The sequence below is a fragment of the Equus asinus genome, chromosome 23 (assembly GCF_041296235.1).
Source record: "Equus asinus isolate D_3611 breed Donkey chromosome 23, EquAss-T2T_v2, whole genome shotgun sequence".
NCBI lineage: Eukaryota > Metazoa > Chordata > Mammalia > Perissodactyla > Equidae > Equus > Equus asinus.
In genome coordinates this window covers 7,756,600-7,774,546 of record NC_091812.1, presented here as the reverse complement: position 1 = coordinate 7,774,546, position 17,947 = coordinate 7,756,600, and the positions used below count along the sequence as shown (strand labels likewise).

At 40.0% G+C, this 17,947-nt stretch overlaps 1 long non-coding RNA gene and 1 pseudogene across 1 annotated transcript in view; one reads left to right on the top strand and one right to left on the bottom strand.

The window, feature by feature from the left end:
• LOC106828654 (uncharacterized) overlaps window positions 1-17,947 on the top strand; it is a 32,198-nt gene that overhangs the window by 11,508 nt on the left and 2,743 nt on the right. The window contains exon 2 of the long non-coding RNA XR_011497498.1: window positions 4,120-4,305. This is a non-coding gene — a long non-coding RNA (uncharacterized lncRNA). The remainder of the gene's footprint in view (window positions 1-4,119; window positions 4,306-17,947) is intronic.
• Window positions 6,384-9,931, bottom strand: LOC139041717 (small ribosomal subunit protein eS1-like; annotated as a pseudogene).

The following is a 17,947-nucleotide window of genomic DNA, read 5'->3' as shown; positions in this document are numbered from 1 at the left end:
TGATGGATAAAAACTAGACTATTGGTGGTGAATATAATGCAATCTATACAGAAACTGAAATATAGTTATGTACTCTTGAAATTTACACAATGTTATAAGCCAATGCGACCTCTATAAAATAATAATAAAAAAAGAATTTCTCACACTGGGTAGTAGGACAGTCCTTGGTAGTTTACCCAGGTGGGAAGTTGTCAAAGAATAGCCAGACCCACAGGGATTCTTGAAGCTCAGAATGAGCAGGCCACCTAATATTTTGAATTTGCAATAAACACAACACATATGCAATACTTTCATATTGTGGTAGAGTCACAAAGTAATACAGCAAACAGAGTAAAACATGAAACTCCTCCCTATCACTAACTCCTCCTGCCCAGTGATTCCAGTCTAGTCCCCTCAGCTTGGTGGACTCTTCCAGTTCCTTGTCTATGCATGCCCTATCTATCTAATACGTATTCAGACACAATTGTATATACCTGGGATTGAATAATAGATATTTTTGGGATTTGCTTTCACATTAATGCTTATCACAGTCATAACATCAAATCTCCAAGATCATTCTATGTTAATACACTTAAATCCATCTGGTTCTTTTTAAGAGTTCCAAAATATCTCATGAATGTGTGCACCATTATTTGTCCAGACAATCCCCTATTGGTGGACATATAGTTTGTTTCCTGTCTTCTCCAATATAAAGCATGCTTTAATGAACATACTTTTGCATATATCTTTATATACATATTACATACTCATGTATTTCTGAAAGACTAGATTCCTGGAAGAGGAATCATTGAGTCAGAGAGCCTTTTATGTTTTGCTGGGTAGACAAAAACCTCACTAAATCCCTAGGAGGGGCCTGGCACTCAGAGCACTGCTCCAAGACACACCCATCACATTGTAGTCCATGTTGTCCTGCAGGGGTGCTATTTACATAAAATGCTTCTGGAGTGGGAGACCTGAAGTTGTAGATCTAGCAGCCATGTACATTCCCCAACACTGGGTGTTTATCTTTTAAAATTTTGACAATTTGATGAGGAAAAATGTTACTTTCTTGTTTTTATTTACACGCTATTTATTATGAGTGAAGTTGAGCTTTACTCAAATATTTTTTCCTCTTTTCTTTACATATTCTGATTAGTAATCCAATGCTTGTTGTATATGTTGGCAATGTTTTCTTTCATTTTTCCATTGTCTTTAATTTTCTTTGTGGTGTCTTTCATCGTACAAAAGTTTTGGATGTTTGGGTAGCAAAATCTCTCAATGTCTTCTTTTATGGCTTCTAGATTTTACACACTGCTTATGATTTCTCACATCAAGGCCATAAAAATATTTTCCAATATTTTCTTCAAATAGTTTTAAGTTTTTTTAATGGTATAATCTCTAATCCATCTAGAATTTTTTATGGGATTGAGAGGAAAAGTTCAAACAAAATTTTTCCCCCAGTGGACGTCTAAATATTCTAATGCTCCTTGTTGCATAGTCCATTCTTTATCCACTAATTTGAACATAAAATAAATTATTGGTTAGCTATTCATTCCCAAGTGGAGTTCCAGAAAAGTCTTTAGCCATCATGTCTGTCATAAGGTCAAAGAACAAAAATAAAATAACCTTATTTGAATAAATACTGATGAAATTAAGCAGCCGTACCTGCTTAAAAACAACAAACTCTAAGAGTTAGAAATAAAGGAAATAAAGGGAGGTTTCCTTAACAATATAATTACCTTTATCTTAAACAAATAGTTCACATGTACATACAGGAGAAAAGAGAGAGGCATTCTTCATTAAGCCAGGAATGAAGTAAAGATGATACCATCACAATTGTTCATTATCCATGATCTGATCAATGCAATAAAGCACAAATGAAGAGTTATGGGGAAGGAGACAAATTATGGTTATCAGTAGAAGATTAAATTGCTTTCTTAGGAAATCTTAGAACTAGAAGAACTACTTGAATTACTCCATAAATTGGCTGGATTTAGGATAAGTGTTTGGAAATCAATTTATTTCCTCATACCAATAGAAGCCAGCCCAAACAGGTAAAGGAAAACTTCCAGATGTTAATAAGGACCCAGTTTGCTAATGTCCTCCTTTCAACATTCTCTAAAAATGACCCATGAAATTAAAAATAAGAGAAACTGGTGTCATTGTCAGGAACTAGGAAATATGCCAACCATATGCCAGGCCTCTAAGCAAGTTGGCAGCCAGCTGGGACTAATGACAATAAACACTGTTATGTATTATTACTGCTACACTTCTTTGAAACTGGTATTGTGCTAAGGCCATATACGTGTTGTTCATTTAATCCTTGCGTCAATAAACCTATCTGGTAGGTATCCTTATCTCATTTGTCAAATAAGATGTATTTGATCAAGGTCAGAGGGTGGCGAATCTCAGCTTGAAAACCAGGTAGATGTTCTTCTGAAATCCGTACTCTTGCATTATCAGACCTCTTGACTCTCAGGCCCCAGAGGTGTAACTAGATGGTGAGGGAATCTGGAGGGAGGTGAAGGTGAGAAGAGGGCAAAGGGGGTATTTGGGGGCTCAGAGTGGCAAGTCCTCAGAGCGGCTAGGGGGAGACCACCCATAACCACCTCATAAATGAAGCACTGAAATGTGCAGAGCTTCTCTTTCGTCTAATGCTCTGGCAGGTAACATCAAGATCCACAGTGAACACAGTGTGAGGCTCGGTGAAGTTAGGAGGTGATCCAAGGTCACACAGATGCCATTCAGAAATGTGGAGATTTGCCTCCAGAGTGCCCGTGCCTCCACAGGCAATGCTACAGGATGCACACCGGCCTCCCACCCTAGCTGTGCTGAGGGGACAAATGGTAGGGAGTCTTGCTTTCCTAGCCCAGGCCTAAGGCAAGGGGCCAAGGGAAACAAGAAATAGGGGCTGGCCGTCTCTTTAGGGGTAGAGATCAGGGAAGAGTGACAGCCTAACTGGAAGGGCCTCAGTAGCCAGAGGGGTCAGAGCCACACAAAGCCTCCTTTTCTTCTTGTCTTGGCACAGGCAAGACCATGCTGGGTGGGCCGGGTCACCTCCTCTCCACAGAGATGGAGGGGGACCACTAGCCCCGGGCCACGTAAGTTATGGTAAGAGAAAGTGAAGCAGTGGGGTGTGGGTATGGAGGTCTCTGTTGGGAGATGGAAAGCTGAGTGGGGTAGGGGTCTTGACAAGTTGAAATTTAAGAAGTGCTTTCTTTTAAAAAAATAAAATATACTCCCTGTCTTGCATGCAGTCCCGAATTCTCCCCGGTAGGGAGGGAGATATAGGAAGATGGGAAAACCTGCTGGGTACAGGGAGAAGTGAAGTGTGTGGGGAGGGTAGAGGTTTGATATGAACAATTATAATATCAATAATTGTAGTCCTAATAGCCAATATTCGTTGCTTCTGACTTGGTTTTTGCCAGTCAGATCCTAGGTGCAGACATGGCATAGCACGCTCTGTCGCTCAGTTAATCGCCGCTGCCGCTCTACCAGGTGGGTTTGCTGGTTCACCCAGAGCTTTGCAATAGCAGTTTCCCAACCAGTGTCTTTTGAAGTGATGAATCCACATTTAAATGTGGAGGAAGCCGGCCAAATGGTGTCTAGCAAGGTATCCCACCTGCTCAGCTTTGGGATATTTTTGCACAGATTCACATAGCTCATGTCAATTTAGTTCATTGTAAAAGCCATTGACATTTCCTGAGAACAAGTTCATCCGTGATTCCAGGATCCTCTGTGGGCTTGGTGGGTAGGGAGTCAGTTGACATGTCCCTCAGCTCTTTGAGAACTTTGTCTGCAGTGTTCTCTAGGAAGATCTCATTTTGCTCCTTGAGGTTGGAGTTGGGGTAAAATGTAAGCTGTCTGAGGACCCTGCTTGGCTGACTATTCAAAGCATTTGAGAGTTGAATTCCTCAGCGGGGGGAGCAGGGAATTGAGTTCAAACCTGGCTCTACCTTACTGGTTGTGTAGCCTTAGGCGGGTCACCTCTCTGAGCTTCAATTCCCTCACTAGCAAAGAGGGAGTAAGAAGAACACCTACTTCACAGCAGAAGATGTGAATTCCCTTGCCTTTCTCTGACCTGCCTCCTTGAGCTTTCCTGAGCCTGTCACTATTGTTTCCTTTCTTATTCATTTGCAGGTTGCGAGTTTCCTGAGGGTAGAAAGGGTGTCAGCAATGCCTGACTGGCCTGCAGAGGCCCTTAGAGGGAGTTCAAGATTTCCAGGGAGTCAGGAAAGTCAGCTGCTGACCCAGGAAGAGCCAGAAGCTCCCTCTGCTTCCTGAAGCGGGTGCAGAGTCAAGGTCCTGTGCAAGAGGTCTTTGAACGTGAGTAGGGTTTTTCTAAGCAGTGTGTACTGCGTGCTGTGGAGATTGGTGGGGTGTGGGCGGGTGATAGGAGAGTGAAGGGCAATAGCTCTGGGGGAATGTTTGGCCAGGTTATTGAGGGCCTTGAAGGCCACTCTCAGGAGAGTCAGTCTTTAAGCCATAGGCAGAGGTGCTTGCAGGGTTTTTGGCTGAAGCACGACACAATCATGCCCCACCCCCTTCTTCTTTTTTAAAAATCTTTTTTCTTTGAAGTAATTTTAGACTTACAAAAATAATACAGCAAGTTCTTGAATACTCTTTACCAGCTTCCCCAAGTATAATATCTTACATAACTACAGGAGAATTATCGAAGTCAGGAAATTAGCATTAATATACTACTGTTAAAGAATCTACAGACTTTATTCAGATATGGCCAGTTCTCCCACTAATGTTCTTTTTCTGGTCCAGGATGTAATCCAGGATCCCACACTGCGTTCAATTGTCATGTCTCTTTAAGGACTCTTTAATGTAGAACAACTCCTCAGTCTTTTTTTTTTCTCTCATAACTTTGACAGTTTTTAAGAGTCCAGGCCAATTATTTTTGTCTTTCGTGACCTTGACAGTTTTGAAGAGTACTGGCCAATTATTTTTGTAGAGTGTCCCTCAACTTGTATTTGTCTGATGTTTTCTCATGATGAGGTTGAAGTTATCCATTTTTGGTGAGCATCCCACAAAAGTGATGTTGTGTCGTTCCCAGTGCATCATATCAGAAGGCACATGTGATATTGCTGTGTCTCATTACTGGTGATGTTCACTTTGAAAGATGATGTGGTAAAGATGATGTCTGCTAGGGTTCTCCGCTATAAAATTACTGCTTTCCTTTTTGTAATTAATAAGTATTGTTTGGGGAGATACTTTGAGACTATACAAATCTTTTTATCATTACTTTCAACTACCTAATTCTAGCATTCACTGATGATTCTTGTCTGCAATATGTATTACCTTTGATTTTCCAAAGGTGATTTTCTATTTGCATAATTCCTTCTCCATTTATTAATTGAAATTCAGTTGTAAGGATGAGCTGTACCTTCCCTATTTATTTATTCAGTTATTTATTCCAGTATTAACTCATTGATATTTATTTTATTCTACAGATTATAATCCATTACTAACATTTTTTGTTTTGTTGCTCAAATTGTCCCACATATGGTCATTAGGAGCATCTTCAAGTTGGCTCCTGCGTCCTTTTGAAATACTCCCATTCTATTTTGAGCACTTCCTTACTTTCTGACACCACAAGATGTTTCAGGCTCATCTTGTATTTTCATTGCCCCCTCCCTAGACTCAGTCATTTCTCCAAGGAACCCTGGTTCCTTTTCTTGGAGAATGACATCTAGAAATGAAGATCTGGGTGCTGAGTGTGTTCATTGCACTGAGGCGTCATTGCTTCTAAGCCCTGTCAGCAGACAGAGCTGGGGAATATGGGTTAGCAGTTCTTTTTATGGGCATTCTAGGATTGTGCAAATAAGAAAATATATTATATTTAATGGGAGCTACATTTCTCACTGTTGAAGAAAGGAATTGCAAATGAGGAAAGGGGAGAGGGTAAAATGAGCCCTGTTGTCTTAGATTGGAATCAGCGGTATCAGCATGAATTCATCGTTTTTTATATATATATACAAACTGATAGATATAGAAATAAATATGACCTAGCAATTCCACTCCCAGGTATATACTTAAGAGAAATGCATGGCATAAGAAGATATGGACAGGAATCTTCACAGCTGTACTATCATAATAGTCCTAAAATGGAAACTACCCAAATTCGTATTGACAGCAGACTAGATAATGAATGGATCTACCACTAGATGCAACAATATGGATGAATCTTGGAAAAATACAATTAATGAAAGAAATTTTCGCAAAAAAAATCTGTGTGATTCAATTTATATGAAGTACAAACACAGGCAAAATTAATCCATGTTGTGAGAACTCAGTATTGAGTGACTTTTGTGTGTGCTGCGTGTGGGTGGTGACTGAGAAAAATGAGGGGGCTTCTCAGATGCTGGTAATGTTCTGCAATTTGATCTGGGCGCTGGTTACACAGGTGTGCTCAATTCTTAAGATGTATACATGTTATACTTCAATAAAAAGTTTAAAAAAAATCTCTATCTCCTAGCTCTAAACTTCATGTTATCTTCATTTCCCCTCAGCGGCTGCAGCAACCCATTAACTGAATACAACAGGACCCACCACTAAACCTTAGGCATTAGAATTTAATTCTTTCCCTTAATCCTAATTGAAAGATCATGTAAACTGGTATTAACCTTCAATAATCTAATCTGGCCCCCTCACCCTCCTGGTTCCTTCCAGACTATGCGTGTTTGGTATTAGCCTTCCAGGGCTAGGACCCTTGATCCAGCCCCACCTGGTGGTGTAGGGTGGGAAAAGATTCTTTAGGCCCACTCGACTAGAAGGGTGAGTAGGAGGGATAAGATTAGGGTTGTTGAAGGTTAACACCATCTCTGATCTTCCAGTTACTGCCTTCCAGGTTTTCTCATCTAAGATTAAGGGCAAGAATTAACTCTAAGGCTTCCATTTTTGTGAAGAATTATAATGAATAGGGCTTCTGTCCTGTGTGCTATTAAAAGGTACATTAAAAAAAAGATAAAATCATGACTGTCAAACAGATATAAAATAAACATGTGTTAAGTGATTTATAAATAGTGATTATAAAATAAACATGATTTAATTCTCTATTTCACAGAGAAACCAGAGGATGGATGCTTGTGACTGTGAACTGTCCACCCATTAGCATTTTAGCAGACTAGCAGAGTTCACAAATTTCTGCAGCTATATGTGTCCTGTATAGTAAAACTTCTTTGACAAAAATGAACATGTTCATTAACAGACCCAGAGATATAGGCTCTCTGTAGACGTAAAAAAAGGAGCAAAAGTATATAAAGTTAAATTATGCTCGGTATGCATGTTTCAGTATTCCACTTTGCTTAGAAATTATCCAGGGGCTGGTGCTGTGGCTGAGTGTTTAAGTTTGCACGGTCCACTTTGGCAGCCCAGGGTTTTGCCAGTCAGATCCTAGGTGCAGACATGGCATAGCTCAACAGGCCATGCTGAGGTGGCGTCCCACATAATACAACCACAAGGACCTACCACTAGAATAACAACTATGTACTGGGGGGCTTTGGGGAGAAGAAGAAGAAGAAGAAGAAAAACCCCAGAAGACTGGCAACAGTTGTTAGCTCAGGTGCTAATCTCAAAAAAAAAAAAATTAAGTACCCAGTGAATATCCATCAATTAAATTAATCAGTCCAAGCTCTTAAGTTACTTAAAGATCCTGGAAAATATCTTCAAGCTGATAAACGACAAAATGTATTAACTTTTGAAATAAAATTCATCAGCATAACAGTTCAACTTTGTTAAAACAAATTTGCATTTATAAATTTAAACAATATGTAAAAGTACTGCTAGCCTATTTGATCAGTAAACATGCATAAGTTTAGGAAAAAGCATACCAAAGTAGAATTAAAATGTATACTCCTATCATACAAATAATTAATGTGCAAGTTTCAAGAGTTATTTTATTCACATATAAGCAAATAAATGTGGATATATATACACACACATACACCTCCTGTTCTATCACAAATATTAGCATTTGTACTCCTCATTTGTTTCTACTTGTATTTTAGAGATCTTTCCATATCAGTACATAAAAGAACTTCCTCATGCAGTTTCTTTTAAAGCTGCATAAAATTTTATTATATGCTATGGCAAATAATGCTGCAATGAAAAATCTTGTCCATACATTACTTCCATGCATCAGAATATATCTTTATTCCTAGGTCAAAGGTTATGTGCATTTACATTTTGATTGATAATGACAAGTTGCCTTACAGAGGTGGTTTAATATACACTCATCAGCAGTGTATAAAAATGCCTTTTTCCTCACACAAGCTCCAAGTGTGTTAGAAAAGTTGAATATTTTTCTCAACATGATAGGTGGAAAATTGTTCTCTGAGTACTGTTTTAATTTGCATTTCTTTTAATATGAGTGAGGTTTAATATCTTTTAAAATATCAAAAACTATTTGTATTTCCTTTTCTGCGACCTAGATGTTCATATCATTTACTCTTTTTTCTATTGTGTTATTAGGCTTTTTCTTATTGAATTGTGGAAGTTCTTTATATATTAGAGAACTTCACTTTTGTCTGCGATATGAGTTGCATATATTTATTCCAGTTTCATGATTGTCTTTTCAGTCTTCTTACAGTTGTTTTAACATAAATTTTTTTATTAACATAAATTTTAAATTTTTTGTAGTAAAATTTACCAGCATTTCTGTTAATACTTTTTTAATGACATTTGTGTTTTATGTTGTAGACAAACCTTTCCTACTACAAGGTTTAAAAGTATATATACCCATTTTTTTCTAATACTTCATGTTTTCAGGGTTTTTAACATTTGAATCTTTTTTTCTCCACAAATAGGATTTTTTATTTATCACCATTAAAAGTCTGAATTTTAAACAGATTCTTGGGCTGGTGGCTTGCATTCATCTTTAGCACCTGTCTCATCCCCAGTAGCTTTTCCACAACCTTCTCCATGAAACTCCATGACTTTTCCCAGTTCAAACTTGGGCTTCTTCAGCATTTTTACTTTTCCAACTAAGACATCATGGAGTGGATAAATAGATTGGCAAGCCTTTTCTGTGTCTTTCCAATGCTGTCTGGAATCAGTTTACTGACTACTTCTTTCAAGTCATCTGTCTGTACCTCTTGGGTCATGACTTCCATCATCTTCTTCCAGATTTGGCACGCCTGTTGGTGCTGAGCATAAGAGGTCTACTGAATCTGATTGTTGTGTTTTTTAGTAAAACCAACACAGAGAAGACGAGGCAAATAACCATTGGTAGTCTTGATATCAACAAGAGAGCTTCAATCATGGTCTGCCGTTTTTTGACCATAGAGCACATTCTGTCATAAGTAAGATCCACACCATGGAAATTAGATAGACAGTTTTTGCCCTGAACATCCTCAGTTATTAGCTTGAATTTTCTAAGTGCAACTTGATCATTCTGCAGATCAACAGGGCTCACTTCAAACACACAACCCTTGTGGCCGTCAGGTGTGATTTTGGTCCCTTGAGTTCTCATGACTAGTTTTCCTAATATTTCTTATATATATATTTTAAAATATATTTTTATATTTGTTTATTATTTATTTATATATATTTTATTTTATATATATATATTTTATGTATATTTTTAAAGGACTATTAGCCCTGAGCTAACATCTGCCACCAATCCTCCTCTTTTTGCTGAGGAAGACTGGCCCTGAGCTAACATCTGTGGCCATCTTCCTCTACTTTATATGTGGGCCGCCTGCCACAGCATGGCTTGCCAAGCAGTGCTAGGTGTGCACCTGGGATCCAAACTGGCAAACCCTGGGCCACTGAAGTGGCACATGTGAATGGTTGCACCCTCAGGCTGGGCCCCCACTATTTCTCATATGAACATAGCTGGTGCTTTCACATCATACAAATCTTTCTTAAAAATTGGATCAACCACTTTCTTCTTGGCTCCCTTTTTGGTACCTTTCTTAAAGTGCTTGTTCTTGCTGATTGCCATGGTGCTACTCAGAGAGCCTAAAGGGCTACATTTGAATCTCGAGGTAAATGTGACTCATACCAATTCTATATTTTTCCAGATGACTATCTAGTTTCCCCAGAAACATTAATTACACAACTTTTTTTTCCTATACTGATTTTAAAATTTGCTTAGGAACCATACAAAATTCCTCCATATATTTAGGTCTTTTTCTGGACTATCTATTCTGTTTATTTGTTATGTTGGTTATTCATGACCAGTTCTATCCTCTTTTCATTACTGAAGCTTTATAATATGCTGTAATATCTGATTGGTATAGTTCCTCTTCTTCTGTTTTTGATTTTTTTCCTGGTTCTTCTTGACTTTATTTATCTATATGAACTTTAGAATCAGCTCATTTGATTATAAAAGTATTTCATTTGTAGCTTATTTAATTTATAAAATAACTTAGAGAAAATTGCTATCTCCATGATCTTGATTCTTCTTGTCCAAGAGCATGGTATGTCTTTCCACTTGTTCAAGTCTTCTTTGGTGTCCCCCAATAGCATTTCCAAGTTTTCTTCATGGAGATTGTATCAGTTAGCTTTTCCTGTATAATAAACCGTCCCCAAACTTAATGCTTTTTTTTTTTTTTGAGGTTTCTACAGTGATTTATTGTTCATTATTTCTACAACTTTTTCATGAAGATAATTCACATATTGAAAACATCCTCAAACATTTAAAAGACATTATCACTTTAAATAACTGACATTTTACTAGCAAAGTTATGAGAATCTACAACACTAAAATTCTTCTTACTTTTTTAAAAGAAAGAACACTGATGAACTAGTGGACACAATTTCCCTTCTTTGCGGAGCTTATCAGTGTCAGTTGCAACTCCAATAAAAGTTACATTGACAAATATTCTTGGCACAGTTCTTTCACCAGTCATTTTGTAAAGAACATCTTGAAACTGGCTTCCATATTCAAGTATGTCCAATTCTACCACTTTATAATTAACATTTGTGTAATGGAAAAGTTTTTTTGCCATTGTACAGTAAGAATGAGATATTTTTGAGAAAATTACCACACAATTATCAGAAGTCGTTACTTGGATCCGATTCACAGGAGCAATTGCTGACTTCCCCAAAGATGGTGATGTGCCGTTCTCCATCCCTGATGCCGCAGTGCCCACTGCCTGCCAAACCAGCCCCCTGAGCAGATGGAGATGACTCCCCATCAGCGCCTTGCAGCACCAGGAGGGCATGGTGGGAGCGCAGGGCTGCAGCGAGCAGAGGGGCGGGTGACCGTGGCCTGGGACAGCTTGCCTCCTCTGGCCGGCCCTGCCCCTAAAGGTTTTAAACCACAAGCTATTATTTAGTGCATGATTCTGCAAGTTATCAGTTTGTGCTGGGCTCAGCTGGGTGGTTTTTCTGTTGGTCTCCTCTGATCTCAGGTGGACTCACTTATGAACCTGATCGGCTGATGGGATAGCTAGGACTAGTAGCCTTTTGATGGCCTTGTTTGGGAGGAATAGAATGACTACATGGTATCTCATCCTTCAGAAGGCTAGTCCAGGCTTTGTACATGATGTCTAATACTCTGAGATTTTCAGTTAGCTCTTCAAAATTATACGCAAAATTGCAGGTGCATTTGTGTGAGTATGTGTGCACACTCAGGGATTTAGGATTATCAAATCCTAAAAGAGGTCCATAATCCAAAAGAGATTAAGAACCAAAGGGCTGTGATCCTCCTGTGATAGAATTGAGGTAAAGGTCCTGGTTCTCTCTTCCCAATAGCATGAAGCATCCTCCCACCTTGGGTTCTTAAGTAACCAATACTATGTCACTGTGAGCGACCCTGGGGTGCTCTCTATTCTGCCCATCCTCAGCCTGCAGAAGTAGACTTTCTCCCAGTCCTCTGGGCTGAGGTTCCTCCTTTCAGGCTCTACTACTGACCTATCACCTCAAATTTGGTTCTCCTGACTGCTCCACCTTTCCATGATCTAAGTCTCATATACTGTTGGTAGGAATGTAAGTTTGTACAGCCTTTGTGGAGGGCCATTTGCCAATGTCTACAATAATTTTCAATGTGATGCCCTTTGACTTTGCAATTTCCCTTCCAAGAATCTACTCCATACATAATGAAACAAGTGTATAAAAATGGTATGTGGTATACTAAGCAGATGTTAAAATGAATGAACTATATCTATGTATACCAGCAGGAAATTACTTGCTAGACTTATCATTGAATAAAGGAAGCAAGTTGCAGAAGAGTGTGTGTAATACAATCCCATTCATAAACAAAAGTATGTCTATGAGTATGTATGCATGTATATTATACACTCTTTCATTCATACCTATTTTTATATATATAGCCGATATCTAGAAAAGTGCACATTCAACTGCTAAAGTGTAATTGATTTTCTACACAAGGGTTAGGTTGAGAGTGAGGGTACTGGGATAATGGGGAACTTCATGTTAGACATTTCTCATTGTTGAACTATTTGGTGTTTCACAGCAAGCACAGGATACATTTGTGATAGCAGTAACAGTAATTCTTGTTGCAGCCAAGCTCATCTTTGTCCAGAAAAGGAAATTGAGGCCCACAGAAAGGGCCTTGCCCAGGTTTAGGCAGTAGGTTAGCAGCAATGAAGTGGAGAGGGGAGCCGATGAGGAAGCAGGACTTAGAGGGAGAATAGGTGAGCAGAGGAGGCCCAGCTGGGGAGACGCATAGAAAATGTACTGAGCATAAGGAGCAGGAGGGGCTTGGCACTGCCTCCTAAACTCTGAGTGTCCCTGGTCCAGTGAGAAAGTGAACAGGGCTTTGGGACTCAGCTTTGCAGCACAAGGCACAGTCCCTGAATGTGAAGGTGACCACGATGCCAATGGGAGATGATGCTGATGACTAGTTCTAACTACAGCTGAGGGTGAAGTGAGAAGTGTAGTGGGTGCCAGAGAGCAGGGTGGAGAGGCCCAGGGGTCACGAATTCCCCTTTCAAACGTTTTCTGTGAAGGAGCCCCTGTCATCACTTCCATTTTAGAAAAGGGATTGAGAATGGATAAGAAACCTGCCCGAGGTCACCCTGGACTCCAAAGCTTGCTCTTAAGTGTGAACATGCTCCAGACTGTGCCTTGAGCCCTGAGTATGGCCTAAAGTTACATAGTCCTTGGACACCGTTCAAATCACAATTAAATTGAGCATGTTGCAGCACAAATTTGAAAACCACTGAACTTGACTAAGAAGGAACAAAGAAACAAAGAAAAAAAAGGCCTATGCAAGTATCTTTGCCCTGGAACAATTTTGCTTTTAACTTAATTCCCTAGGACTACAGGGTAGATGAATGGAGAATTCTAAAGTGTTCCTACCAGTCTGCAGATTTTATTTCTTAAAAACTTAAAATATATTGAGAAATTTGTATGTTGTAAAGCTTAAATGGGGGAGTGGGTTTGCGTGTTTCTGACACAGGTATAAATGTAGTTTGTAGGGGCTGGCCCGGTGGCACAGCGGTGAAGTGCGTACGTTCCGCTTCTCAGTGGCCCGGGGTTCACCAGTTCGGATCCCGGGTGCAGATATGGCACCACTTGGCAAGCCATGCTGTGGCAGGCGTCCCACTTCCAGTGACAGGGAACTCACTACTTCTCCCAGTAAATTGTCTATCACTAGTAGATAGTGCTTCTGGAATTTTTTGGAATTTTAAAGCTGGAAACTTATAAATCATCAAGTGTAACTGCCTCATGAGGAAACCCAAGTTCAAGAGGTGGAATGATTTGCTCAAGATTGCATGGCTAGTTAAGTGGCAGCTGCTACCCTCTTCTGCCTTCTGCTCTTGCTCACTAAGTCCATTTTCCTTAATGCATCTGAGAGCCTTGGTACTGCATCCACCAACGCCCCCCACACTCCCCAAAGAACAGTTCCTGGAGGCCCCAGGCTGTCTGTTTGCGGGGCCTCTTTGGATCCCAGATTATATATATATAAAAATATATATATATATATAAAAAAATATATATATATATATATATACACACACACACACACACTTTTTTTTTTTTTTGGTGAGGAAGATGGTCCCTGAGCTAACATCTGCGTCCATCTTCCTCTATTTTGTATGTGGGACGTGGCCACAGCATGGTTTGATGAGTGGTGTGTAGGTCCACACCCAGGATCCAAACCTGCGAACCACGGGCTACCAAAGTGGAGTGCCAAACTTAACCACTATGCCACCTGGCCAGTCCTAATCCCAGACAATATTGAAGGTTCACTGACCCATCCGTGGAACCCATGATGAGAACCTCCATTTTAGAACTTCTAAGTGATGAAGGCCAAATTCTCCTTGCTACATTCTGTAAGACAATCCTCCTCCTCCACCCCACAGTCACAGGGCTGATTCAACTCTACTCTGCTCCTGGGCTCAGCCCAGCCTTCTCTAATCCCAGTGGCCCCTTAACCTCCACCTTGACCCCGCTTGAAGATGCCTGGTCTCAGGCTCACAGGCCCCCTGAAGGCTGATATCCATTTACTAACCCGCTCCACCTAGTCTGGAGAAAGAGTTACAGCTGAATTGCTTGGAGCTCTCTTCCCCACAGTGACTATGGAAGAATGGCATATGTACATGCTCAGGAGAGGGGCCTGGCCCTGCCCACCCCCAGAAGCCCTCTGTGCTGCTGACACGACCTTGGATGATGCCTCACAGAGAGGGCAGCATGGCCAGCTCTGTGTTCCTGAGCTGGCCCCTCCTCCTTTTTTGAAAAAAGTTATTTTATTGAGGTCATATTGGCTTATAACATTATGCAAATTTCAGGTATACATTATTGTATGTCAGTTTCTGTATAGATTGCACTGTGTTTACCACGGATAGTCTGGGTTTTATCCATCACCATACATATGAGCCCCCGTACCCCTTCACCCTCCACCCTCCACCCACTCCCTTCCTGTCTGGTAACCACTAATCTGTTCTCCTTGTCCGTGTGTGTGTTTATCTTCCACATGTGAGTGAATTCATGCAGTATTCGTCTTTCTCTGTCTGGCTTATTTTGCTTAACATAATACCCTCAAGGTCCATCCATATTGTTGCAAATGGCTCTTGAATTAACTAGTTGTGGTGAGAAATCAGAAGGCATCACTGGGATCTTTTCCCGGCCTGAGTCTCTGCTGCACAGTTCCTCAGTGGCTTCAGAGGGGGCTGCTCTGGACAGTCCTTGCTCAGACTCGTGTTCAAATGGAAATGTCTTTTCTTAATAGATGCCATTTCAAAGAGGCATTTCAAATGAATCCCTTGCTTGAAGTAGAAATGGAATAATTTCTATAAAGGGAATTAGATGGTGGAGTCTGTTTTAAATACCTATTTCACAGAGCAATGTATTTCACTGTGAATATATTGAATCCAGGGAATGATTTTATACTATGGTCACATCTGTAATTTACAACCAATAGGCCATGAATACACGTTACAAACACAGGCTTTAGAGTCACAGGGATACAGGTTTGATTCCTGGTTCTACCACTCACTAGCTCTGATTGTTAACAAGCTACTTAATTTCATTAGGCCTCAATTTTTAAATTGGGAAAATAGAATGGCAGTGCCCACCTCCTAGGGGTTAAGGTGAGGATTAAATGAAAAGATGCAAGCAAGGCTCTAATCATAATGCCTGGCACACAGTGAGTATTCAGTTAAGGTTTGTTCTTTTCATTAACATAGAAGTCATTCTGTGGGATTCCTGCAGATTCAAAGGATGTAATGGGATTTCATAAGGAGTTCCTGCCTCTGGCCAACAGTGTGTTTTGCAACACATGTGACAGGATGCCAGTACAACACTACTGACATGTTGAAAATTGAAATTTCATAATATATTTATTTTCAGTTTCCTAGGAAATACTTTGTAATACCCACAACATAAGCCTGGCAAACTGGCTGTGCAGATGTTAAAGCTTCATAAATGCTGTAAATACCCCAATTCTGTGTACATGTGCAACGTATTATTGCTTCACGATTAACCCTGGCAAAAAAAAACCCCTAGGCTGCAGAGTGTTTACAATATTTGTGCATTGCTATGGATACAGTGTCAAAGGCAGGTGCCAGCAACATGAACTGGATGTAGGGGCTTATGGCAGCTAACAACGATGGAAACTATTCTTACTCTTAATGCATCATTCTTGGATAATATTTACAAGATATTTGGGAGGTGAAGCATGCTGTGGAGAACATTACTTTGGATGTTTTGTGCAACACTACTGAGAGGGAGCTTGGTGAAATATTGAGGAGGTGGGGACCTAGGTCTGCCACCACACTGGCTGTGTGACATTGGTGGTTACGTTCATTTGTAGGTGCTCAGTTTCTCCCAGTGTAAAGAGGTGTGTATGTGTGTGGGGTGTTTATCTTAAGATTTCTGCAGTCCCTTCCAACATTCTGATTACAAGTGAACCACGAACATGGTTTCATCTCATATCCTGTGTAGTTTGATGCAATTCTGGCTAAGTAGAGCAAAATTAAGATAGATTTGTGGAGATGTCCAAGATTAGCTATGCTAGTTGGCCAGCCTGGACTTTCTTTTTCTATTGTTATCTGTCTTGTTCATAAACCTCGTGGGTTCCAGTTGGCTCTCATGCTGTCTTAGAGACAGATGTTTTTCCCCCTCCAAGGGAGCAGCATGGAATGTGGACAACTCAGCTCTTGTTGGCAAATTGTCAAGAATTAAATGAAAATCAGATTAAGTTACCAAACTCACACTGTCCTTGGAATCCTTTTCAAGATGCCAAAGTTTAGTAGCAATTGACATATTGCAACATGATTGGGTCTTTAAGTCATATATATCAAAATATTATTCATGTAAATTAAAAATACATGCTCACAAAAACAACAATGTACATTGTGCAAGAATACATGCACAGCAAACACATTGGAATTGTTGCCTGGGAGGGGGGACTGTAGTGGAAGGGGGATAAAAGGAAGCAAACAAAACAAGAGGAGAGTAGTTGCTGAGACTCAAAGAGATGATGACATTTACCCAAGGTGATGGAGCTAGTAAGCAGTGGGTAACAATTTGAACACAGTGTCACTCAAAAGGCCAGGACCTTGTTCTACTACATCCTGCTGCCTTTTTGCTCTTAAGTGGAAACTACGACAATAACAACAAAAGATTGAATTGCGGCTTGTTATTTATCAGTTCTCTCAGAGGGTTGCTATGCTGTTACTTTTCCCTCTGGAAGTAAACTTCCTGCAAGATTCCCTCTTAGGGAGCTTTGTCTTTATCAGATCTTGTCTTTTTTGGGTGATTTCATCTTCCAGTAACAGGAAAGGTAAGGTAAATTAATTCAACTCAGGGTTTCTGAGGTTGTATCAGGGTGAATAATTCCAGTTCACAGAGATTTTTAGAGGCCTCTAGAGAGTTAGAAAGTGGGAAGTTCTTCAAACTTTGGTTCTTAACGTGATATACCACTATCCCAGAGATGGGCACCTGAAATATATATTTTTTATTTTTTTTTGAAGATTGGCACCTGAGCTAACATCTGGTGCCAATCTTCTTTTTTTCTTCTTCTTTGCCCTAGAGCCCCCAAGTACATTGTTGTATATTCTAGTTGTAGGTCCTTCTGGCTCTGCTAGGTGGGACGCCACCTCAGCATGGCTTGATAAGCAGTGCCATGTCTGTGCCCAGGATCCGAACCAGTAAAACCTGGGGCAGCTGAAGTGGGGCGCACAAACTTAATCACTTGGTCATGGGGCTGGCCCCAAGGCACCTGAAATAGCACAGCAGGTGTGTTGTGAAAGAACTTTTGCCCATTTTGTCTGGGGAATGTACTCCATGGTGGGCATCTATTACAAGACTTGACACCTAGGAAAAAAGTGAAATAATAATATTTATATGTCTTTACTTTTATTCGAAAAATTACACACAGAAATGATAAACTGGGAATTAATGATATTTGTTACATAAGTGTAAATAAAAATAAGATTGAATTTTCCCTCTTGCCCAAAGGGAAGGAGATCTTTTCCTCTTTCTCTTTTCTTGGAGCATTTCCTTGAGAAACTGTATTTATGAGTGTATAATTAATATAGTAAAT